The sequence below is a fragment of the Macaca mulatta genome, chromosome 8, assembly GCF_049350105.2.
Source record: "Macaca mulatta isolate MMU2019108-1 chromosome 8, T2T-MMU8v2.0, whole genome shotgun sequence".
NCBI lineage: Eukaryota > Metazoa > Chordata > Mammalia > Primates > Cercopithecidae > Macaca > Macaca mulatta.
Genome location: NC_133413.1, coordinates 127,477,983 through 127,504,200, shown reverse-complemented (window position 1 = coordinate 127,504,200; position 26,218 = coordinate 127,477,983). Strand labels below are relative to the sequence as shown.

At 40.0% G+C, this 26,218-nt stretch overlaps 1 long non-coding RNA gene across 1 annotated transcript; it reads left to right on the top strand.

The window, feature by feature from the left end:
* Positions 1 to 1,360: 1,360 nt before the first annotated feature.
* LOC106999909 (uncharacterized) lies at positions 1,361 to 26,187 on the top strand. Its single transcript, XR_001446823.3, has 4 exons — positions 1,361 to 1,458; positions 12,607 to 12,788; positions 14,561 to 14,617; positions 23,963 to 26,187. It is a non-coding gene; the product is annotated as an uncharacterized LOC106999909 (long non-coding RNA).
* Positions 26,188 to 26,218: the final 31 nt, after the last annotated feature.

Here is a 26,218-nt window from a genome sequence, read left to right as displayed (position 1 = left end):
ATACTCTTTCCAGGTGTATCTATCTTACAAGGTGTAATGAAGATATAAACAAGTCAGAAATCCTTCATTAAGTTAACAAAATGCTTTGCACTTCAGTTTAGTTTTTCAAAACAGAGAGGGCTTGGAAAAGTCAATAAAGAAAGCGTAATTCTAAGCACCTTAATCATTATAAATGCTGAGCCAGCTCTTCTGTGAAGCCAGCCATTTCCTCACTGGTATCCAGGGTGGTAATTCCTCTCAGATCATCCCCTCAAACGAATGTCTTCTTTGAATTCTCAGCATTTGTCCTTAACAGCACTAAGGCTCTTTGTTAGAGTTTTTACCTTAGCAGACAAAGTTGAAAAGCCTACGAGTCTGTTGAGATAGCTATTTTTCAACTTAATAACAACATGTCTTCAACAGACGTAAATACAGATGTTGCAGTTTAAATGGGTGTTTCAGCATTGTCAGATAAGGGGCCATTCATTAAATACGAGTGAACAAACAACTTTCCAGCCAAAATATACGCAGGGCTCTTAAGAATTTATAAAATCTGGTTAGTTTCTTGTCTTGTTTTCTTCCTATTGGCAGTGGATGGATTTAAAAGGTGACTGGAACACTTCTTCCTGACCTCAGAGATGTGATGGATGTCTGGGAAGATTTTCTCAAGGGCTAGAAGTTAAGAACTTTGTTCCTACTGTTTATCTTTTTCCCTTTCGTATTCAAGCCACTTAACCATACTGAGCCTCAACGTTTTCATTTATAAAATGGAAATCAGTCTAACTTTTCTCTGGAGGACAGCTGTTGCCTGCCCATCACTATTTCCTCCTTTTCTGGTGACAACATCCTCCTTTTCTTCAAAGAATAATGCCTACCCCATTATAATGACTTTTACATGGGGCTGTCCCAACACGTGTTGCCTTCAAGGCTAGGTGCATGACACAGGCCTGGCCAATCCTTGTGTCCAATCCCTCTGGCCACTGTGATTGGTCCAGTTATGGGTATATGATGCAGATCAATCCAGTAAAACTCAGCCTCGTGACTTTTACTGGAACCATCAGTCAAGACACCTTCTTTTTCTGTGGGGTTTCCAGGTTAGGAGAAGGAAGGTTAGAGCCCTGGGACGCCACCTCATGTGAAAAGCCTGCCAGAGAGCAAAATTAGCACAAAGGAAGGAAAGTATTCCAATAAAAGGGTGACACGGAAAACTGAAATGTGAATTTGTTAAATCCTCAAATAGCCAACAGCTTCTAGAACAAGATCATACAGTTAGGACCTCAATAACAATTCGACTGTGGAATAGATAAGAACATTTTAGATCCTGTGTTGCTCAACTCTGAAATGCTGCTCTGTGTTGTGAATATTGGTTTATTTTCTTTGTAGAGTGGAGTCATTAAGACTAGAGTTCCAGGCTTCTTCATTCAACCCCAAGGATTCCCAGCAACATGTGAAGTCCTCTATCTGTCACTAAGAAGCTATGTGAGTGAAGCAGGCTATATGCCTTGGTTTCAACATCTGTGAACAAGGTGTAATGACGGTTTCCTCATCTTTTTTTAGGATGGTTGTAATAATCTGAGACAGTGAGAGGGAAAAGATTGTTTTCCATTCATTAGTTTGGGTTGAGCATTGGAGGCATCTCCTCACCTGCTAAACCAGCACTAGTAAGTCACATTTTGGAGCCATTTCTGGAAAGAGGTTCTGTACAAATAAAATTAGAAAAGTCTGCATTTAGCATATGAGAAATATTATGGCCATTGGTACATATCACTCTAAACACCATTCTGCTTATTCTTGTCATGTAGGGGTATTTGATTTTTAATCTATCCACTTAAATATTGGCTGCTTCTATAGACTTCCCAACCAGCAGTCCTTGTGCAGGCAAAACTCCCATTTAACTGAATAAAACTACTGAACATCAAATATTGTTAGGAAGAGTTTGATATTGTATTTATCCTGCTGATAATTATCTTACACGTTTTAACTACCCCTAGTAGTGCCCCAAGGTTGGTTAAAGGAAAAATGTAATTTACTCATAGAAATAAAATATTGTACAAGTATCAAATGATACTGATAAATATTAAACAATAAACTTGCCTAGAATGCTTTCCCTAAAAAATTGGGGACCTTATACTTCACTAATTATATATTGCAGAACAAGCTGGTTTATAACAGAATGATAAAGGTGATTAGAATGAAAGAGAGGCCATTTGGATTGATTCAGTTTTGCTATATTTATTATAATTTACAATACTTTGCCATAAAAATAAAATAATTACCCAAATTATTTTATTGTCTTTATATTGTCTTAATTACCCAAATTAATATATTGTCAATATATTAATATATTGTCTTTATATTATATTGTCTTTATATATTTTATTGTCTTTACAAATAACCAATTATTTGTGGTTATTGTCTTTATATTGTGGTTGATTTTATAATGGCTGACCTTTATCCCATAGATTTTTCAGTGTTAGTTATTACTGTTTTTTACCTGAGAGATCTGGGGGAGTTGTGTTTTTGGCTCAAATATCCAATCTAAATTTGGTTCTCTTACAGCAATGGGTGGATGACTCACCTCTCATAGGAATGATAGAACTTGGATCATGTTGGCAATCACAGGTAGTAGATTGGATGTCTGGCCCCAAATAATAAGCTCTTCACCAAGAGATAGTATCGTCTCCTTCCCTTAAATAACAATCCTCATTTCTAGCTGGTATAAGAATTTCATCTTCAATAATTGATCAGTGTGACAGAAAATCTGTTGTTGGCAAAGCATGTTTAAAATTATATTACTTAATCTTTCTCATCTCAGAGACGCTTTCCATCTGCTCCTCAAATCCAATGCCCATTGCAAGGCACAGGTCCATTTTATGCAGCAACTGATTGCCATTATTTTTAAATTTTCCTTTATCTAAAAAGAGCAGAAGCAAACTTTGAGTGCTTCATGGGCTATATTTAATACTTTGATATTATATTAAACGCAGAGTCAATATGACATCCTGTTATTGGTATAGTGCAAAATATTTTCAAGCTTATTTCAGTAAGAACAGTATCCTGACAAAGGCACGCTGTCAATATAAATGCGTCTATTTTACACATTGGAAATGAACAAAGGAAGTTCACTAGTATAAGAAAATAGATCAATGGTCCTGTGAGAAACTCTTATGATGCTCTTCTCACTCTGTTTTTGTCAGTTAGAGATTTATCGAGAAAGGTGCTACGGCAAAAATTGCATCATGTGGGCCAAGTGACATTTTTCTCCAAAGAAAATACTGATGACTCAGTGCTACGCAGACAGAATGGTTTTCCTTCCCCAATAAAGCATATGGGGGTCAGGCAGAGATAACATCCCTTTGGCATCACTGCAGAGGTGATAGGTGTGTCATAAGCCAACCAGCTACTGAAAGAAAATGCCAGATCATTCTGCCATGGAGCAGGCAAGATGCAATCATTCTGAAACCATGTGCAAAGCTGAGTTCTATTTTTAGAGGCATTTGTTAATTAGAGTCAAAGTGGGCTAGGGATTCCAGGTGGAAAATCAAATGGTCTAATTAGATGGGGACATAGAACAGGGTAGGGAAATAAACACTGAATTGACAGGCAGCCAATCCAAGTTCTGGGTCCTGCACCACTGCCAACAAGCTCTAATCCTCAGCAGTTCATTTGACCTCTGAGTCCTCATCCACAAAAGAAAAACATCTCTAAAATCTTCTCTTGCTCGAAGTTCCTTCTTACTCTAACAATCTCTGAAACAATAATCAAAATCTAATTTATCCCTGTGTCTTAGTAAAAGAAACTCAGTAATTTATTAGGTTGGTGCAAACATAATTGTGGTTTCTGCCATCACTTTTAATGATAAAAACCACAATGAGTTTTGCACCACAATTGCATACAGGAAATTATATTTCCCAATACAGTAGTGTCATTTAGACATTTAAATGTAAATCTAAATTAATTATAATTAAATGAAAATAAAAATCTACTTCCGCAGTCATACTAAGTATACTCCTAGTGTTCGATAACCACATGTGGCTAGTGGCTATTATTAAGTAGTGCAGATTATAAACTTCCTTTATCCCAGAAAGCACTAATTTATAAAACCATTTTCCTCTCCCTAGAGCGTGGTGGCCTTCTGCAAATGTTTGTGGAATGAATAAGTAAGAGAATGAGAGATTAATAAAGCCAATAGTAATACCAGTCCAACGAAGAGCTGCAACTGAAAAAAATCTGACAAAGTATGATGTATATTTAAAATGAAAAGAAACTTTATTCTATTCTTCATGAAGTTAGACTTGGATAGCTATGTATAGCTCTGCTTTCTGCAATTTAGGAGAAATAATCTGGAAATGGAGAAGAAATAGGGACAAGCACCTGTAACGTGCAGTTTTATGTGTCAACTTGGGTAGGCCATAATACCCAGTTATTTAGTCAAACACTAATCTAGGTGCTGCTGTGAAGGCATTTTGTAGACGTGTTTAACATCTAAAATAAGCTCACATTAAATAAGAGATTATCCTCAATAATGTGGGTAGGCCTCACTGAATCAATTGGAAGTCCTGAGAGCAAAAACAGGTTTGCCACGGAAGAAGAAATTTGACCTCAAAACTGCAACATAAAAATCCTGACTAAGCTTCCAGCCTGCTGACTTGCCCTACAAATTTCAGATGTATCAGGCCCCAACCATACGAACCAATTTCTTAAAATAAATCATATATGCATATTCATTAATATATACACTCATATAAAGAACACATATATGTGTACATATATGTATGTGTATGTGTGTGTAAGTTCTATTGGTTTTGTTTCTCTTGAGAGCCCTCGCTGATAGAGATTTTAGTACAAAGAAGTAGGGTGCTATTGTGTAAAAAAATAAATAAATAAATAAAAATATGGAAGTGGCTTTGGAACTGAATAATGGATAGAGGCTGGAAGAGTTTTTAGGTGCATGATAGAAAAATCTTAGATTGCTTTGAAGAGATTCTAACAGAAATGTCAGAAGTGTTTGAACCAGAGCAACGCCATCTTTAATAGGGGCTGGGTAAAATGAGGCTGAGACCTACTGGGCTGCATTCCCAGGAGGTTAGATATTCTAAGTCACAGAATGAGATAGGGAGGTTGGCACAAGATACAGGTGACAAAGGCCTTGCTGATGAAACAGCTTCCAGTAAAGAAGCTGACCAAAACCCACCAAAACCAAGATGGTGACAAAACTGACCTCTGGTTGTCCTCACTGCTCATTATATGCTAATTATACTATATTAGCATGCTAAAAGACACCCTCACCAGTGCCATGACAATTAACAGACACCATGACAACATCAGGAAGTTACCCTATACGCCTAAAAGGGGAAGGAACTCCCAGTTCCAGGAATTGCCCACCCCTTTCCCAGAAAACTCATGAGGAATCCACACATTGTTTAGCATATAATCAAGATATAACCATAAAAATAGCCAACCAACAGTTCTCTGGGCTGCTCTGCCAATGAAGTAGCCATTCTTTATTCCTTTACTTTCTTAATAAACTTGCTTTCACTTTATCCTATGGATTTGCCTCAAATTCTTTCTTGCATGAGATCCAAGAACCTTCTCTTGGGGTCTGGATCAGGACCCCTTTTCGGTAACAGAGATATGGATATTGAAGGCAATTCTGATGGGATCTCAGAAACAAGTAAAGAGGGAGGATTATAGGGAAATTTCTGTTGTTTTAGAGAATACCTATTGTCATGAACAGAATGTTGCTAGAAATATGAACATTAAAGATGCTTTGGTGAGGCCTCAGATGGAAATGAGGGACATGCTACTGAAAACTGGAGGAAAGGCAATCCTTGTTAGAAAGTAGAATAAACTTGGCTGAATTGTAGCCTGTTGTTGGGTGGAGAGCAGAACCTGTGAGCAATAAACTTGGATATTTAACTGAGGTTCCTAAGCAGAGTATGGCCTGGTTTCTCCTAGAAGCCTATAATAAAATGTGAAAGGAAAGAAATAGAGAAAGAAACTGTTGAGCAAAAAACAAACCAGAACCAGATGATTTAGAAAATTCTCAGCCTAGTCACATTGCAATAATATGAGAAAGCAAGTTCTAGAAGAGAAACTCAAGTTGGGGTCTAGTTGGACACTCTTTTGCTGAAGAGATTAGGCATATGACTTATGCATTCAATCAGCCATGTCAGCAAAGGCCAGGAATAGGTTATCCAGAAGAAATGTGTGGAGAAACTTTTTGTCTAATGGCGTGATCCCCATGATGTCCACAGAAGACTGTTAAGGGTTTTGAGAATGTTATACATGATGTCCACAGAAGACTATTAAGGGTTTTGAGAATGTTATATGACTAACAGCTGTAGCTTGGACTAAACAGGACAGAGATGGGATGAAGTGAAAGAAAGCTGTTGGACTTATGGGATTCTACAGGCAGGAAACAGGCTGATAGAGCAACTCAGTTGAAAAAGTATGTTACCCTTGGCTGGGCGCAGTGGCTCACACCTGTAATTCTTGCACTTTGGGAGGCCGAGGCTGATGGATTGCTTGAAGCCAGGAGTTCGAGACCAGTCTGGCCAACGTGGCAAAACCCATCTCTACGAAAAATGCAAAAAATTAGCCCGGCACGGGGGTTCACGCCTGTAGTACCAGCTACTCAGGAAGGTGAGGCAAGAGGACAGATTGAACCTGGGAGGTGAAGGTTGCAGTGAGCCAAGATCACATCACTGCACTCCAGTCTGGGCAACAGAGTGAGACCCTTTCTCAAACAAACAAACAAAAGTATGTTACCCTTAAAGCAAAAAGAAAGATGACTCAGAGGGCAGTGAGGGTAGAGTGACAGGCTGAAAGGACGGCACTACCACTCATGTGGGCCAAGAAGAGAGGGCAGATGCCTCAGGCTCTCTGAGCATCAAGCCACAGAGAATTATTCTCAGTCCTTGAAATTCTACTTGTCTTGCTGGGTTGCAAACTTGCTTGGGACTCATCACCCCTTTCTTTCCTCCCAATTTCTCACTTTTAGAATGAAAATTTTCTACCCTGTGGCTGTCCCATCATTGTATTCTAGACATAGATAATGTGTTGTCTAGTTTGGCAGGTGCACTAATAGAGAGGAATTTTACTTCAGGATGGACCCTACCCAGAGTCTCACCCATACCTGATTTAAATGATTTAGAAGAGGAGATTTTGGACTTTTCAAGTTAATTACATATAATAAGATTTTGGACTTTCAGTTGACGCTGGAATGACTCAAGACTTTTGGGGATGTTAGGATGGAGGGAATGTATTTTGCATGTAGGAAAGACATGAACTTTTGGGGCCTAGAGAGTAGACTACACTGAGTTGAGTGGTGTCTCCCCAAAATTCTTGTCCACTTGGAATCTGGAACTGTTTCCTATTTGGAAACAAGGTCTTTGAATCTGTAATCAAGTTAAGATGCATCATGTACTGTATTGGGATGAGCTCTAAGTCTAACGATTGGTGTGCTTATGAGAAAAGAGAAATTTGGATACAGAAACACACAGGTACCCATGGAAGAAGGCCATGCAAAGATGAAGAATAAATTGGGATTATGCTGCCAAAGCCAAAGGAATGCCAACGATTGCCAGAAACTAGAAGCAGCAAAGAAAAAGTCTTCCCTAGAGCCTTTGGAGTGAGCATGTCTCTGTTGATGGCTTGACTTCAGACTTCTAGAGTCCAGAACTGGGATAGACTAGATTTCTGTTTATTTGGACTGCCCAGTTTGTAGTGATTTATTATGGCAACCCTGTAAACTAATACGGCACTCAAGGTAACCAGGGCAATGAGAGATAAAATGCTAAATAAAACCTGACTAGCAACATTCGATCTTTTTAAAGTCAGAAAGATGAATGGTAACTAATAAAAGAATTATGTAATATAAATTTATGGAATAATAATTTAGGCAACTCATTCATTTAATTTAAAAGACATCTCTTAGATCATGAAATAGGTATATTTAAGACAAATGAATTGAAGCAGAGAACCACTTCATACCACTAATACTAAACTTATGGAAAACTTTGTATCCAAAGGAAGCACAAGCTAAAATTCAAGTACATTGGAGGGGTTTACATGAATTTATTGGAGACAGATTTTCTATAAAGATTAGAAGAGTATTTTTAAAAACATCAATATGATTTTTTTAAAAATCGAACAAATTGGAATCCAGCCTGAAATCCCACAGCTCAACAGTGACATACCACCTGGGTAGAACTTCGTATAGGAAGTCTGCATTCTCAGATACTGTATGTATTACTCAGGGTTCTCTAGAGGGACAGAACTAATAGGATAGATGGATATATAAAGGGGAGTTTATTAAGGCATATTGACTCACATGATCATAAGGTGCGGTCCCACGATAGGCTTCCTGCAAGCTGAAAAGCAAGAAAGTCAGTCCGAATCCCAAAGCTGAAGAACTTGGAGTCCGATGTTCAAGGGTACAAAGCATCTAGCAGGGGAGAAAGATGTAGGCCAGAAGACTAAACCAGTCTAGTCTTTCCATGTTCTTCTGCTTGCTTTTATTCTGGTCACACTGGCAGCTGATTAGATGGTGCCCACCCAGATTGAGGGTGGGTCTGCCTTTCCCAGTCCACTGACTCAAATGTTAATCTCCCTTGGCGACACACTCACAGATACACCCAGCTACAATACTTTGCTCCCTTCAATCTAATCAAGTTGACAAGCACTATTAACCATCACACCATATATCCAAATAAAGGGAAATGTTCTTTTCAAATACTATTACTCTAAAATTGAATTTTTCCAGTGTCTTCAGTGGCTGATCATAGGCAGTATGTAAATACATCTGAGCCAATCTGAGTTAAATAGGTCTCTTGACTACGGGGCTTTACTATTGGACTTAAATATGCTTATGTACACTGAGACACTCTTAAGAGGGAGATGGTGTGTCCAACAACTCCAAAATTATTTATCCAATTAATCCCTTTTAATTGAGCATATTTTTGATGTGCAAGATAAAAATTCAGATATGAGGCCCTGGAAAGATGCACTTCTCTTTACTGGGAGGTCTCCACCAAAGTCAGTAAACACTTTACCTTATCCTTCCGTCCTGGGGGCCATATGGGTTCATAGGTAGGGGAAGGGATAGAATAATATTTTTAATTGAAAAGAGAGCATAATACAGATTCTAAGATGAAAACTTTTCTGGTAGTTTCTATCATTCATTCATCATCCATCGATTTACTCTTTGACTTGCCATTCTCCTAAATCCTATACATAGAGAATTACATTTGAACTTGTTTATACTCCAAAATAGTGGTATGTTTAGTTCTAGTAAAGGACACTACAGAGCACAATAGAGACATTAAGAAGGGTTCAGAGAAGAGTTACATTCATGGATTAGGAGACTGGAAAATGGCAGCTCTGGGTAACAATTTTATGAAATTAAAATAATTATTCCAGTTGGAGAAACAAGGAAAAAAAGCCTAAATGAGTATAGGTTTCTTCAACCATTCCCTGAACAAACATTGATAGTATCTACTCTAAACAGGCAGTGAGCTATCAGTGAGCTAGATCTTAGAGATTGAACTGAAGTCTGAAGCAGAGGAAATGAACTTAACAATTATAAGAGCAGAAGAAACGTTATTCCAGGAGACCCTGTTCTGCTCATTGTAGAAGGCCTGAAAGTGCCTCCAGTAGCCAAACCGGCCTCTTGTTTCCAGCACAAACCAGTATTCCATTGCCTGCTCTAAGAGCACCCATGCATGCCCTGTGGTACAGCGAGGGAAAGCATGGGACACAGAGTCAGAGGGCAGGCTTGTGTTGGGGGCTCAGAGCCTCAAAGAGGAGCTGTGGAAGAAAGTGGTTATGTTCTTACAGATTAAGATTTGAATACCTCCCCAAGATGCTCAAAATATCTTTATAGAGAAAGTATCAGACAATTAAAAGCGCATGGTTCAAATGTATCTTTTCCACTGTGAGACTGCTCAAGCTACTCAACAACTTACATCCTTTTTTCCTTATCTATTAACTGGTGACCGTAATACCCATCCACTAACATTTTTGTAAATATTAAATGATATACATGTAAAGAATTTAATGAAATATATAAAAATCTGTATGGCATCTGAGATAGAGTAGGCAAATAGTAGATAATTGCTATTATTTTGTATTTATACAAAATGGTTGTCAATATGGGGTTTGAGGTAGGGGAAGGGATGGAGGGTACAGTGCATTTTTACAGATGTGGTACCTTTAGACTATCTGGCTCACCTCTTGTTCCCATTACTTTATAGTACTGTGACACAAAGTCATTTAACCTTTAAACCTCACTTCCCTAATCTGTAAAATGGATACATAACAATAGTACCTAACTCATAGGGTTGTAGTCAAGATTAAATGAAATACAGTATGTAAAGCACTTAGTTCAATGTATGGCTCCAAAACAAATAATAAATGCCATCTCATTTAATGGTGCAGTACTCAGAGTTTATCAATAAACCCTTCCATCAGTTAGTGTTTATTGTCCGAAAAGAGACTGATGATGTTTAGTGAGCAGGAATCTTATTTATAATTATTTAGGTAAAAGCCCATCCATTGAATACTCTGTAAGCTGGTGGCTCTCCTAAAGGCTCCTGTCCATTTTTGCCCTACAGCTTTCTTTAAGATACCCTAAGTGACGGCTTGTGGTCACCAGATATTTTCTTTCTTTTGGTTGACCTTTGCTAGACTTCAGATGAGAAACTGCTACCTCTAGATCTCCCATCGTATAAGCTAAACTATATTTTCTCTAACTAAAATGTCTATTTCTTATTAAGTAAAGCAACATTGAGACTGGAGGGCTTGGGTTGTGGAGTGAGACATGGTGTGATATTTGTCAAGTTGCTAACTACTCCCAGCCTCAATTTAAAACAAGGGAAGGTGACATTGTAGCTGAGACATGAGACCTGAATAACAATGAGAAGTCAGTCATGAGACCTTGAGTGGGACGGAGAAAAGGTGTGCAATGACAAATCTAGACATAAGAAACAGCAGGTGCAAATACCCTCAGGACAGAACAAAGATTGTTCACTAAAAAGTGTGTGAGAGAGAGAATGGTTTGGCTGTAGGCATTCCACAGCTGAAAGTTTATGAGGAAAGATACGTATCTTATACTTTATATTAAGCTGCTCCTACTTCTAGCATGCTGACTTAATTGGCTGATAAATTGATTCCCTCTCTGCTAGAATTCATCCCTGAGTTTAACCTATTTTCTTATATTCTTAACCATATGCAATCATTTTCCACTAAACCTCTGTGTACCCAAGTAATTTCACTCCCCACTTGGTATCTCTGGTTTCTAGCATTGTAACAGAAAACTATCATGACGGCCCCTCAAAAGCATTATATGTTATTACCTTTTTCCCCAGCAGCTAATTATCCACCCCATTCACTGCTCTGCTGAACTTCCTCCAATTCGTCTCTATCTTTTTGCTGCTGAGCTAACAAAATAGAATAGCCTTTTCTCTAAGAACAGTATTACCAAAAAACAGAGGGACAATCTCCCCTGAGTGCTTTACTTGGCATTCCTTTGTGCCCCATCCCCAACAGTCTATTTTCTGTTACCTGATCCCATCGCAAAATCATATCTGCTCTTCTGCCCACTATTCCTATGCCATTCTTGCAGCCAGCTTTCTAGGATTTGTCTTTCTCACTTAGTGTCTGTTTCTGATATTCTCTCCCCAAGTGGCGGTACACTTTTTTGAGATGAAATCTCAATTTCAACTCTACCTATACTTTCAGTAATTTTATGTCTGAAAGCGTTTCTCAATTATTTCTGTATTCAGCAGTGTTTTAGGGAAGCCAACCAACTACATCCACCCAATCCTAAATGAATAGAATCAGAAATTCTTAACTGTGATGTTCCTAGAGCAAAAATCCAGTAGAAAGGCAGCTTTTCCCAAGAAGGGGTGAAGGCCAGAGGCAGATCATATTAAGATAAACGAGACTCTAAATGTGTTGGTTTATGGGCCTGGAGGCCTGGATTTAGGTTGTGACTCTACATTTCATGTGTCCTTGAGACAGCCATTTCTCCACTCTGGTGCTCAATTTTATCTTCTATAAAACAAGGACTGAAACTATTCATGGTCTTCAAACCTTTTTTTTTTTTTTTTTTTTTAGCACTGGAAGTTTTCTTAACACACACGTATATGTAGCTCCAGTTGAATTTATTGGGCAAAAGTGACACTTTTGGAATTTGGAATTGAGGACTACTCAGTCCATCCATCTGCTGATCCCCTGGATAGTCTTCCGTGGGTCCCTGGGAACCCTCAAAATACAATTTATAAACTCTTGGACTGGATGGCTCTGTAAGCCCCTTTCCACTCTCTGGATCTGTAAGTATTAGGTGGTAGCTGGGAAAAAGAATTGTGCATAAATGAATACAAGGGAGAAATTAAAAGAAAGAGGAGAGAAGAGGCAAACTAGCATGAGTTGAGTGTCTATTATGTCCAGGCATCGAGAGCGGGCCACAGGCCTTCACCAACAGGAGATTCACGTGTATTCCCAACAGAAGTGCGTATCATCAGCATGTATCTCTATGTACAGATAAACCAAACATTTCTGACATGAAACCAGAATTGTATCTTAAATATAATTAAGTATTCATATATTCTTTTATTACAATAGGCCATCCATCCTTCCCCAGAGAGCATTACTGAGCATTCAGTGTCAACGTAGCATATTCAGTAGCAGTTTATCCCAGACACACATCCGTGGAGAGGAGGGAGCTACACGCTTTCCTGATCATCTGGTTTCATATGAAGACAAAGGTTAAAGTAGGACAGACGAGTGATACTCTACCAAAGATTGTGAGTACAGCATTCTTAACATTCCTATTCTTCCACTAAGAGCAGGCAAAGGCAGGTGAGTTTGCTGATTTGTACTGATTGATCAGAATGCATGTTCTTGGCCGTATATGTATGATACACTATTGAAATAACCGGAGAAACCCTCATCCTACCAAGCATGTATTCATAGAAAAATGAGATGACCGTTAGCTTAAATTCTGCTTTCTCAGGGAGGTCTTGATTGACTAAATGCTCGAATTTTAAATTAGCTCTTCCTGTTTTTCCCTCTTTTTCTACCCTGTTACTTAGCTTCACAGAACGTGTGTGTGTATATATATATGCACACACACATATAAACGTATATATACACATATGCTTATGTATGTGTATATATGTATATATATGTGCATATATGTGTATGTGTGTACATATATACATACATACATACACACACACACACACATATATATATATATATTTTTGAGATGGAGTCTTGCTTTGTCACCCAGGCTGGAGTGCAGTGGTGCCATCTCGGCTCACTGCAAGCTCCGCCCCCGAGTTCACACCATTCTCCTGCCTCAGCCTCCTGAGTAGCTGTGACTACAGATGCCTGCCACCATGCCTGGCTAATTTTTTGTATTTTTAGCAGAGACGGGGTTTCACCGTGTTAGCCAGGATGGTCTCAATCTCTTGACCTCATGATCCGCCCACCTCGGCCTCGCAAAGTGCTGGGATTACAGGCGTGAGCCACCGCACCTGGCCCGGAACTTATATAATTTTTAAATTATATGTTTATAGATTTAATATCTCTCTCTTCCAGCCTGCATGTTCCATGAAGGCAAAAATGGGATGACTCTATTCATTTATTTTCTGCCTCCCCACTAGAGTATAAGCTTCTTAAAGATAGGGGCTATGGTCATTATTCTTAGCATCTCCAGCTCCAGTGGCAGTAATAAGACAAAGAGTGCCAGATGGCCCAGTGCTCCATGACTTTTTGTGTGAGTGGGAGGTGGGGAGAGGTGAAGGCTTCAAGGACAAGTAGAACTTGGAGTTAAAATGTTGCTAAGAAAAATCTGACAGTGGTCACATGACAATATGTCATTTCCTCACTCTGCTCCATCTTTGCAGGTAGTTCCCACTCTTCCTAAGAGTGATGACTCTTCCCTTAAGAGTGATGACTCTTCCCTTATAATAATATTATTAATAATGATGAGGGTTTAAATTGGTGTTTATTATCTATTTGCGAAATATTAGGTGTCAATTATCCTAAGCATTCAAACTATTAATTTAATAACTTCTGTGTGTGCTCCCAGGAGGCCAGAACAGTATCTGAGTCTGATTTGCAAATGTAGAATAGAAGATTTCCTTGACCCAAATGTTAGATGAACCTTAAATCAAAGGCAGACTCAAGTCATTACAGCATCTACTTTCTTCAAGCTCACGTAGAACCAATTGGGTTCCATTTACCAAGCAAGGCAGGCATGTGAAATGTGGAACAGCAAGTGAACTTCATGCTTCACTGCAACTTCAATCATTTGGAAGCAAATATCTAGACATTTTGTAAGAATTGTTCATCTAAGCTCAGCAGGAACAAGTGCCTCTATTGATTAGCAATGTTTACCACATACATGGATGAGGAGTAGCAGGGGTCACTCAATGTACTCATCAAACCTAGCCCTTCTGCAGAGAAAATAAGTTCTCCTTCTTAATAATACACCTGGAAAGAGCAAAGTTCAAACCCCATCAGTGTATAAGACAGACTATAACATCAAGACAGTCTTTCTCCTTTCCAGAATTCCTGGCCAGAAATACAGCCACAAGAGCTGGTGTGAGAGAAAGATGATGAAAAGGTGAGCCCAAGAATCAAGAATGTGTAAATGAAGAGTTGACAGCTGTTGCTCTCTCAACAACAACTCAGTGCTTCAGCCCATCATACTCTCAGGAAAAATTTCCCTGAACTCTTACCCAAACTGGGTCTGACTTCCTGTTCTGTGATATCACAGGTCTTTATACATTTACTCCATAACACTAAGAACAGTTTGTAATTATATAAGTTTATGACCAGCTGAAAAACATGTGCCTCCAAGTAAACTCTAGGCTGAACTCCACAAAGGCTGAAACTAAATGTTTTGCATTGTTCACAGCCAGTTCCCACCTCACTGCCTAGCAAGTAGAAGCCCTCAATAAATACTGCTTACCTGACTAGAGGAATGAACAAGGCAATGGATTTTGGGGAAGCTTTATCGGGAGGCTTTGACCATCTCCCTATTCCAAAAGATATCATTTGTACAAGGTTGTTGCTGCTTTTTGTTTAATTCACTTTGTGATTAACTCAGTTTGGGAGATGAGCAAAGCAGAATGAATGACAACTTTGTCAAGAAAGTCCCATTTTAAGAAAAAAAGATCATTTTGGCAATATAAAAGTATTTTTTTTTGCAAAAAAAAAAAACCCTGTCAAGTTTAGTTCCTAGTGTTACTAAAAGTAACAGTAACTACTAACACTAGTTACTAACTAGTAACATGTTACTGTTATAACTAACTAGTAATACTAGTGACACTAACTAGAACAAATAATTGAGTGAATAAAACCAACTAGTAACGATGACAGCAGTGGCCCATCTAGAGCAGCTGCTGCTATGACACCAGCTACAGTGGGGAAGGTGCAGCCAGGGCTGTGTGCTACACAGAGCTAATGGGGGCTGGGAGCAGGCAGGAGCCCCGCCCTTCCTGGTGCAGCTGCAGCCACCTAAGCCACGGCTGAGGACCTGGGCATCTCTGCACTCTTAGGGGCCTGGGAAGACCCCGCCTACCCCCAAGGCCCGGAGATATCTGCTTCCGCTGCCTGGCATGTTCCTGGCATCAGCTCCAATCTTGGAGCAAGGTTGGGGCCACACCCAGGTGCTGTCACAGCCTAGCCAGGTGTGCACACACTCAGGGCAGCACTGCCATGCCAGCCCCCTGCCACCTAGACTCCCTGTGAATTTGGGTCCCAACAAGCATGGGAAGGAGGCTGTGGGCAGTTCAGCTCTCGCCTGCAGGTGCCCCATGGCATGAACAACCTGGACACCATGAATGGCAACAGGAGGCAGACGGGCTTCTGGGTGGAAAGGGACAGGTCCCAGGTGAAGCCCCACCTTCAAGCCAGGGAGGGCCTGAAGCCTGGGGCCAAGGCTGCTGGTCCCACGAATGGGAGTGGGAACTTGTGCTTTTTCCAGGCCCACCCATGGCCACTCATGGACCAACTGGCACACACTTCTTCCCCTCTGAGGCCCATAAAAGCTCCAAACTCAGCAAGACTCAAACAGAGGATGAGACAAGCATCTGCAAAGAGGAGCTACCCACACCAGGGTCTCCTCTCTGCTGAGAGCTGGACACTCATCAGGACACCCTGCCTGCAGAGAGGAGCTGCCCATTCCAGGGTCCCCCCTCTGCTGAGGGCTGGCCACTCATCAGGACACCCTGATTGCAGAAAGGAGCTACCCACTGCGGGTCTCCTCTGAGCTGTTCTCCTCTGAGCTGCTGCTCAATAAAACTCCTCTTCACCTTGCTCACCCTCCACTTGTCTGCCTACTTCATTCTTCCTGGACACAGGACAAGAACTTGGAACCTGCCAAATGGCAGGGCTAAAAGAGCTGTAACACAAACAGGGCTGAAACACGCCCCTTGCTCACCATTTTGGCGATGCCAAGAAGGAGAGGAGAGAGAAGATGAGAAGAGCTGTGGCCCTTCGGGGAGCCCAAACCTAGGGGCTCCCTGAGCCAGGGGTATGACACCCTCTTTGTGGCTCTGCACCTCTTGGCATATCCAACCTTCCAGGCATCACCACATTCCCCAGTGCCAGCTGTGGAAGCTGCTTGCAAGATGCTTGGTCCAGTCAAAGCCTCACAGGGAGCCAGCACCTATGCTGGTGCCTGGAGCTGCCCAACCTGCCCCAGTTGGTGTGCCTGCCTGTGCACAGTGGCTGGACCATCCCATGCTCACTCACATACTCCTTGCCATTCCACACCTGGTTTACCCTTGGCAGTCATGGGATTCAAGTCAGAGCATGAGCCAAGCACAGCCTGCCAGGCCAAGTTGGCAGAATGAGTCCAGAGGGCCCAGACAAAACTCAGGCAAAGGCACCACTGGCCACAGAGGTTTCTGGCTGGTGAAGCGACACCCCAAGAATTCCATGACAGTAACTCGGGTTAGTAGTGTTACTAATGAGTTAGTGTTACTAAATAGCGTTACTAGTGAGTTTTATTCACTTGTAATACTAGTAGAAAAACAGTTGAGTGAATAATAAAAATAGGCCCTCACTAGCAATGACCAGGCCTCAAAAGGGTATAAACCAATATAAGCTCCCACATCTGATGAAGCAACTTTGGTGTGAAGAGGGGCAGGGGCTAAGGACCACTGAGGAGAAATGGAAGAGAAATACTTAGAAGAACCAACCCATTAAGGTGAATGTGTACCCATTCTTATTAAGTCTTGTCTTGTCTTGGCTTAAGTAAGATAAGACTTAATAAGAATGAGTACACATTCACCTTACTTGGTTGAAGTTTCAAAGCCCATCTCAACTCCTTGGACTTTCTTTTTTTAAAAGTTGCTGAAGTTGTGGGTCCAGAAGCTGTCAAGTCATGGTCTAAGAGGAGTCACAGACATGGTTATCAGCAGCTACTTTCATTCTAAGAGAAGGATACCTGGGCCGTGAGAGTATCTTACCTCATGGCCAGGAGTGGAAGATTAGGGAGGAGAGGAGGCTGTCCACTAAACTCAAGAAAGAAAGATCCTGTTCTTTTTTAAGACCTTAATATTAAGGGCTAAATTCTATCAGCCCCTGGTAAGGACAGACTAGGAAGTAGTGAGACAGGCTAGTAGCCCACATCTTAGATCCTTTAGCTGATACCGGGGGTATCTGACATTCCTCCCAAATGAATACAAGCTATCCTATGAGCAGAGAAGAACCCAGAGTAAGTCATGCAGCCTGTGAAAGACTCTGATTGCTCAGGTAAGTTGACTCACTCCAGTCGCAAGCAAGGAGGCACAGCACAGCTTTCACCTGCACAAAATGGAGGTTTGCTCAGGCAGCATCCTTGGGAGCCTTATCTCAGTGTCTCCCTGGACCAAACAAGATGAGACGCCTCCCGGGCTTGTATCAGGGTCTCACTATAAGGGCACTGGCCTGTGCCTCCCCAGCTCTGCTTCTTACATTCTACTTTGTAGTCTCAGCTGGCCTTCTCTACCTATCTCTTTAGGTATCTCTCTATCTCTTTAAGTCTAGGTACTAGTGGGCACTCAGGAAATCTTTGTTGAATCAATGTTCACATCATTAGTCTAGTAATCATGGCTAGCTAAAAATTTTTCCAGGCCCAGTGCAAAATGAAAATTTGGAATCTCTCCTTCAAAAGACAGGAACAAGAGGGCTGTTAAAGGCACTAAGATCCAAAGGGATTTTTTTTTCCTTCTATGTTTTCTCTCTTAACTCGTGATAGTGTTTTTTAATTTGCTGTTTAATTTGTTGTAAGTAAAGAAAAAATAAAAATTTAAATGATTAGCATTAATTTTTCTATTTATCTTTATATCATGCAATGGCAATTTGAAGTGCAAATATAAGAACATTTCGCTCATATGAGTCACTAAAATTACTGAAAATCATTTTGCTCATATGAAGAGTCACTGAAAATATAATTTGTATTTCACAACTCATGTATTTGTATTTTGTTTTTACCAGAACAGTTGAAATGCTGTACAAAACTAACTCAACAGTTTTTATGTCACTCCTTGTTACAATTCTACCAACACTCTCTCCCTTCTACTTACTGATGATTAATGATGAGTAAAGAAAAAGAAGGATGTGTTGTCCTATCTTTCCCTTTCCTTCTAGGTCATCATTTTCAGCATAATACAGGGAATTATGTAAGAAAAGACATGATGGGATTTCTTGGTCTTTTATGTTTATTTGAACACCATTGCCTGTCCCTAAGAATCATAGTGAGGACCTGTGTGCATTTTCTCTATGCTGTATATGTGCACAATGCATTAGCAATTGGATCAGCCCTGAAACTGACATCAAAGTCTAGGTCAAGTGAATGGTTTTCACATAGCCCACAGAAATACCTTCATTTTCGTACCTTATAAGATTGTGTGGCTTATAAGGTAAGCCACATATATATTGTGGCTAGAGATAAAGTGAGGAAAGACAATGAGGGAAATACATAACAGGGGATTTCTGAGGCCAGTTTTTATTCATCTATTTCTAGTCCCAAGGGTTTAAAGCAGATTAAACACAAACAAAGCTCCTGACCATTGTGGCTCTGTGCGGTCCACAGGGTTTATTTCCCTTGCCACCAAGATAATTCAATTCAACAAATATTATTGAGTTTTACCATATGCTTGCCGTGACAATGCCAAAACCATCTATGGAGGCAGGGCAGAAACTGAAAGCTGCCTGGAGACCAAGCTTTTCTTCCTGGGAAACACACAGATATTTACCAAAATGGATTAAAGGACTGAAAGAGAAAAAAAATGGATTCTGTACAGGAAACTATGTCCCCATCTTCAGTGTGTACAAAATTACACATTCCTCACCCTGAAACTGGTTTTGTTCATGCCCCGTTCAAGATACATTACAGCAAGAAAGGAAACCTGGGGTCAGATTAAGACAGCCTTGGCTTTCTGTCCTTTGCACTCATTGAAGTTAGGAATGTTACACCATGAAGAGCTGGCAAGAGATTTTAGAAAGACTTCTATGATTTTGCCTCAGGAACAGGTGCTGAGATGAAGTGGCTCTGCCAATCTAACTGGAAAAAAAAAAAAAAAGATGTTTTCAGATTAATGGTGAACCTAATCTTGCTGTGTTCTAAGAGTGAAGAAAAAATTCAAAAAATGGTTTATTCATCCATTTATTCCAGACATTTTTATGAACACCTACTTTATATGTGAGGTACTGAACTGGGTGTTGCAAAAACAAAAATCAGTAAAACGAGTAAGACACTGGTTTTGCCCAGAGTACTCTCAGTCTAGTGGGAGAGACATTGACATAAAAAACAAATTAAATGCAATTTGACAAATATAGAGAGCTAAGTATGGCTGCCATGGGACATCTTAAGGGCTGGCAACAAACCCAGTGCCCAGGCATTTAGCAACTCTGCTATGGAATGAATGTGCTTTCCCCAAATTCATATTCTCAAATCCTAATCCCCAATGTGATGGGATTAGGAGGTGAAGCCTTTGGTATGTGTTTAGATCATAAGGGCAGAACTCTCATTAATGGCATTAGTGCCCTTATTAAGAAACCCAAAGTAGCTCTCTCACCCTTTCTACCATGTTAGGACCCAGCAAGGAGATGACCACTTAGGAACCAGGAAGCAAGACTTCACTAGACAACAAATCTCCCAGTGCTTTGATCCAGGACTTTCAGTCTCCAGAACTGTGAGAAATAAGCTTCTTTTGCTTATGTTACCCAGTCTATGATAGTTTTTTATAGCAGCCCAAACTGACAAAGACAAGCTCCTTGCACAGAAAGGCTCCTTAATAAATATTTAGTAAATGCACAAATGAATGAGTAAATGAAGATTTCTTAGGGGAGTTAGTAGATAAAGCTAGTCTTAAAAATGTATTAGGAGTTGGCTGGGCACAGTGGCTCATGCTTGTAATCCTAGCACTTTGGGAGGCTGAGGCAGGTGGATCACAAGGTCAGGAGTTCGAGACCAGCCTGGCCAATATGGTGAAACCCCATCTCTACTAAAAATACAAAAATTCGCTGGGCATGGTGGCAGGTGCCTGTAGCTTGGGAGGCTGAGGCAGAAGAATCGCTTGAACCTAGGAGGCAGAGGTTGCAGTGAGCCAAGATCATGCCACTGCACTCTAGCCTGGGCAACAGAGCGAGAATGTGTCTCAAAAAAAAAAAATTATTAGGAATTATCAAGATTGTTTCAGGAAGAAAGAACAACTGCAAAATCCCAAGTGCAGAAGGCAGCAAGGCATGTCCAGGAAAACCCAAAGAGGTAAGTGTGGCCAGACTGTAGGGTGTGAAAAGGGAGAGGTAAGCAATGTGCATGAGGAAGTGAGTAGGAGTCAGTTATGACGGAGCTTCGTAAGTCATGCTGGGGTATCGGACTTTACAGAAAGGGCAATGTGGAGCCCATAAGAGTACAAAGGAGGAGGAAAGAGGTGTGAATGATTTGTGTAGTAGGAAGCTCATTCTGGTTGCAGTGTTAAGTATAGATTGCAAACAGCTAGTATATGAATACAGTGATGCCAGCTGAGCCTTGCCATAATCCAGACTGTCATCAGAGATAATGACTACCAATGGAAGCAGTAGTGGGGATGGAGAGAAGTGAAAATGCTCAAGGGATATTAAAAAGTACAAACATAAGAGTTTCTGATGACTGGGTATTGGGATGTGAATGAAGCAGGAGTCCAGATTTCAGATTTGGGCAAGTAGTCAATGTTGGCACCATTTCTGAAATAAGAATCCACCATTGCCCCCATAAAAAAGAATCTTGTTTGGGGAGATGGGAGATGAAAATTCAGCTGGGTTTGAGGTTGCTAAGGAAAACCCATGCTGAACTATTGAGTAGTTTGTCAGTTATATAAGTCAAGACCTGTGGAATCTGAGGCTAGAAAAAATACTTAGAGAATTTTGTATGTATTTAAAGTTGGGTAATTAGAAAAGCCCACCTAGGTAGATTGTACAGTGAAAGCCAAAGAGGCTAGAAAATGGAATACCAACACAAATACAGTGGAGCAAATGAAAACCTGAAAGGAAATAAAATGGAAGTTTACCCAAAGACTGTAATGTCATAGAAACCAAAGAAGAGAATATTTCAAGGAGGAAGACACCAACACGGTGAAATATGCAGTGAGGACAAGTAGGATAAGAATGCATGCATGTTCAAGTGGATTTGGGAAGAAGAAGATTACATAACACCTTGGTGAGAGGACTTTTAGCTCATTACCTGGAATGGCACACATGGATACACCCATGTGCTACCTCCAGCACTGGGTGCAATATCAGGATCCACCTACCAACCAACCTCACCTAATACAGTCAGCCAAATACGAGCTCTGCCTCCAATATCTGGACTCAACAGGATCCCACCACCATCTGTAAAATCATAGGGTCTATGTGCACACTGGGTCCTTGGAAAAACACGTGTATTACCTATAGGTGTTGAAGGCTTTCTTGGGTTTACTTAAGCATAATTTTTAAATTGTCTTTTCAGTAGCTAGCAGACAGGAAAACAAATTTGTCTTAAACACCTTGAGTTTATAGGCTTCTCACCCCTCGGCAGCTGCCACTGGCAAATCTAGTTTATAGAAATGGGAGATGAGGGAGATATGCATGTTTTTCACTGTCAGAACTTGAGAGGCAGTGATGGAATACTTACAAAGTGGCAGTTCTCAGCAAGTATTTGGGTTATTAATGTGCATGGTTGGAAGGCTGTAGCTTTCTAATTTGAAAGAGGTCTACTAATAGTAATACTGGACTCTAGGAATCAAGGGGGGGAACCTGGGCATCTGCATTGTACTAAATGTTCACAAACTTTCACAGTTTCTTCTAATTTGTAAGATCAGTTTTCTGTTTCTTTAGCACTCTCCCTCCCTTATATTTATATAGTAGGGGGGAATCTTGCACATAAAACAATCATAGCGTCAGGGGATCCTCATGGCAAAGCCTTTAGGTATCAGCTACCTATGCAATTTTTCTCACCTTTCCAAGTTCTTTCTTGGCTTTCTTGATCTCTGCCTTACGCTTTCTCTCTGTTTCTCTTTCTCTCTCTCTCCATTCTCTCTCTCTCCTTCCTTTGTCCCTCCTCCCTTTCTCCTTCCCTCCCTCCATTCAATCATCCCTTTTTCCTCCCTTTCTTTCCCACTTTACACATTTACCTTTCTTCTTCTCTGTTCATCTCTCTCTCCCCCACCCTCTACTTTCTTTCTTTCCTCCCTGTCTCCCCATCTCCCCTTCAGGGTAAGATACCTGCACAGGAAGAAGTGGAAGACATAAATCATACTTAAACTGTTTAAAAGTCTAAAATGAATATAAAAATTTTTAGACCCGGAACCAGGAAACATTAAAAAGAAGCAATAGATCTGCCTAAGAAGTGTGGAACAATAAGCCACCTACCCTATTATGAGAGAGTACAGTTGACATTGAGCCAGATAAAAGTATCATCAGTTGCTAAGAGCAGCATATAATGAGGTAGAAATGTCAGAAGTTCCTGAATCAAAAAAAAAAAAAAAAATCTAAGATTGGAGTTCCAGAAACTCACAGAGAGTACAAAATACAGCAAGACAAATAAGATCTGTGAATAACACAGGGAAAATGCAGAAGATGAGAAAAAAAAAAAAAGATGAAGCCAGCTTGAAAGGTAGTATGATATCATACAGGCTTAGCTAGAGTTGCTTGAACAGAACAGAAAAAGGAAAGACAGCCCAAGGAATTAAAAATGATGAGCCACCTCAAATGAAGGCTGAGAGAGGAAAACATATCCCAAGACAGATTAAATGTGCTTTCCTAACACATTTTTGTGGTCATCGGTGTCCACACTAGTTAATTAAATACCTATCATCTGCTTCATAATTTAACCTCATCCTTGGGCATCAAGTTCTGGCTCTCTATGAAATGGTTTCTCATTTCCTACTAATGTAAATGACCACTGTTGACTTTCTACTTGACCACAACACAGCTTTTTAGATCCCAGACAAAGCTGAATGCCAATCACATACTGTTTTTTCCTTCAAAGCTACCATATTCCTGGATTCCATTTCTGAGAAATCCCATTATAACCCGAGATTTTCTGTGCTAGAATATGTTTTCCATAGAGTTTACCTTTAAATGCTGACCCTGAAGGAGATAGCCATGTGAAACTCCTATATACAGACAGCCAGCAGCAAAGAAAGATAAAATATTGGTGGGGACAATTAATTTGTGTCTAAGATGGTTTTCAGTTACAGCTCTTCGCACTCATTTTGATACTTTATTTTCTCCCAATCCATCTATGAATGTTAGATTTTATCAGAGTGATTGTAATTCCTCACAATTTGCCCGCGCCATCATGATGAGTAGAGTGTACTTTCCAGCCACTTGACTTTAAGCCTAGTCATGTGACTTGCCCTGACCAACACAATGTTAATAGAAGTAGCATAAACAGAAATGTGAACTGTGCTTACATAGTTTAACTTCCTTTCTTTTGTTTCTGTCTTTATAGGTGAGAAGAAAACACCTTGGTAGCTGCTGGATCAAGGCAAATGAGAGACACATGGAGGTCACCTAGATCCAACTCTACAGCTTGGAGCTAAGCCTAACTTAGCCAAGTCTAAGTTTGACCTCAGCCAATTCATAGATGTTTGAGCCAGAAGTAAGGTGCTTTTGTTGCTGGAAGCCAGTTACATTTTGAGATCTTTTTGAAAAAATATATTGTCATTGCAGACATAGCTACACATAGTTTTCCACGCTCTGGGAAGTCAAATTAAGCATGCTTAGACTTTTAGAACAGAAGTCCATTATTAGTATGGTGGCAAAAATGTTACAAGTGACATAGTCCTCTAATTTCCTTCTAGTCCTCTGCCTAAGAACTAGAGTACTTCATTTTGAAGTGGAGCCCTAATGGGAGTGTTCATCTTCTGTCACCAGGGTTAAGGCTCTTGATGCTTACTACTAGACACTCACAGTTGTTAGTTCCCTGGAAGACGTGAAAGAGCTTGGTTGGCTCTGGAGTTGTCAGTCAATAACCAACTGTAACAGACCGACCCTTCCAACAAAATCTTGATTCAGGAAATTGAGTGTCTGCTTATAGTTAATCCTCTATTTTTTGACACCTAATAGGAGAAACATTTTCAAAAGATCAATGACCTGACTCAGTTAATGTGCAAGGAAAAATAAGCAGTTCCAAACTTGTCAGTTTATCCGTCATCCCTTATCCAAAATCCTTCAACTCTCTTGGAATTATTTTGTTCTCCATACTTACCCAACAAATATCTTACTTTTGTCTTGGACTTTCTTTTATAGTTATCTCACATAAGCTCCTTGTGACTAAGGGCACATATTTGGAATCAGACTACTCAAGTTCAACTCTTGGGTCTACCATTTATTAGCCTGTATTACTTTGGGCAAGATAATTAAATTCTCCAGGTCTAACTTCTCCCATTATAAAATAATAATAGTTATTACCTGCTAGGATTGTCTTGAGAAGTAAATGAGATAATTCATAAGAACCCTTTAGCACAGTGCCAGCCACATAATGAAGGCATAGTAAGGGAAAGTTATTATGCTGCTGATAATACTTGTCTAGGCAGGGCTCTCATATTTTTCTCTGGATCCCTTACTGTACAATTCATCTGTCCAATGACATGCTAAGATTGTTTTAGAGTGAGTTGCTTCAGAGTTGAATAATTCTAACAGTATATTCTCACGTTTGGAAACAACTTGGAATTCCATTTAGTGTAGACATCAACAATGAAATCTCTAGAGGATTAGTAATTTCTACAGTTTTTATTCATTATAGAGACACCAATGAAAAGAACTGGGTAGAAGGTCAGGAGGTCAAAGAGATTGAGTTTAAACCCTCACTATGCTGAGTACTGTTAATAATGGTATGATCTTAAGAGATCTAATCTTTAGTTTTTCCCACCTAAAAAACAGAGTTGTCATGAGTATTTAATAATAGAGGGTAGTACGTAAACTTCCTAGCATATAGCAACTGCTTAATAAATATAAGTTACAGTTTTTTCTAAATTTGCCAAAGAGCCAAGGGAAAAAATGAAGATTTTGTAGCCAAAACCATTTCTCTTTCTCTGTTATGTGCCTTTCTGTTCCAGAAACAGAATTAATTCCCTGAACCTCATTAAAGGAAGGATTTGAACATTTTAAAAAAGTCAATCTCTTTGGGTTTGTTATTGCTTGTTTCCCATACCTCAGAGACACAAATACAAACCTTTATAATGTCATCAGGAAGAAGGGGAGGTCAAACACTCCTTAACTCAATAATTGTAAGGTTATTATTTTGCAAGGAATAGAGTCAAAATTCCATTCATGTGAGGACTGTAACTTCTTCATTACTCCTTCAGGCAAGATGTCCTTGATTTTAAGTAGCTCATGTAGAAACTAGTTATAAGTCTTTAATAGAGAGACTGTACTGGAATTATAGGATATACTTAGGGATTTGAGCTTCCCCACCCACTTGCTTTAGAGTGACAGTTCACACCTATAAAAACACAAAAGTCCAAGGGTTTATTAAACATTAGAAGACCCAAAAAGCCAAGACTTCTGCCCGTAAAAGTGATGCTTCCTAAGGGGAAGAAATGGAATTTCTCAGAGAATACAACTTGGCTTGAACAATGGACTGTACAAGGAAGATTAGGAGGTAACTACTGGGGTAAAAGAGAGATGGTTGCATCTTTCTGGAACACTCTAATAAAACTAAGTTTTTCCTGATTTCTTCTTTTATGTGATAAAAGGGTCAAAT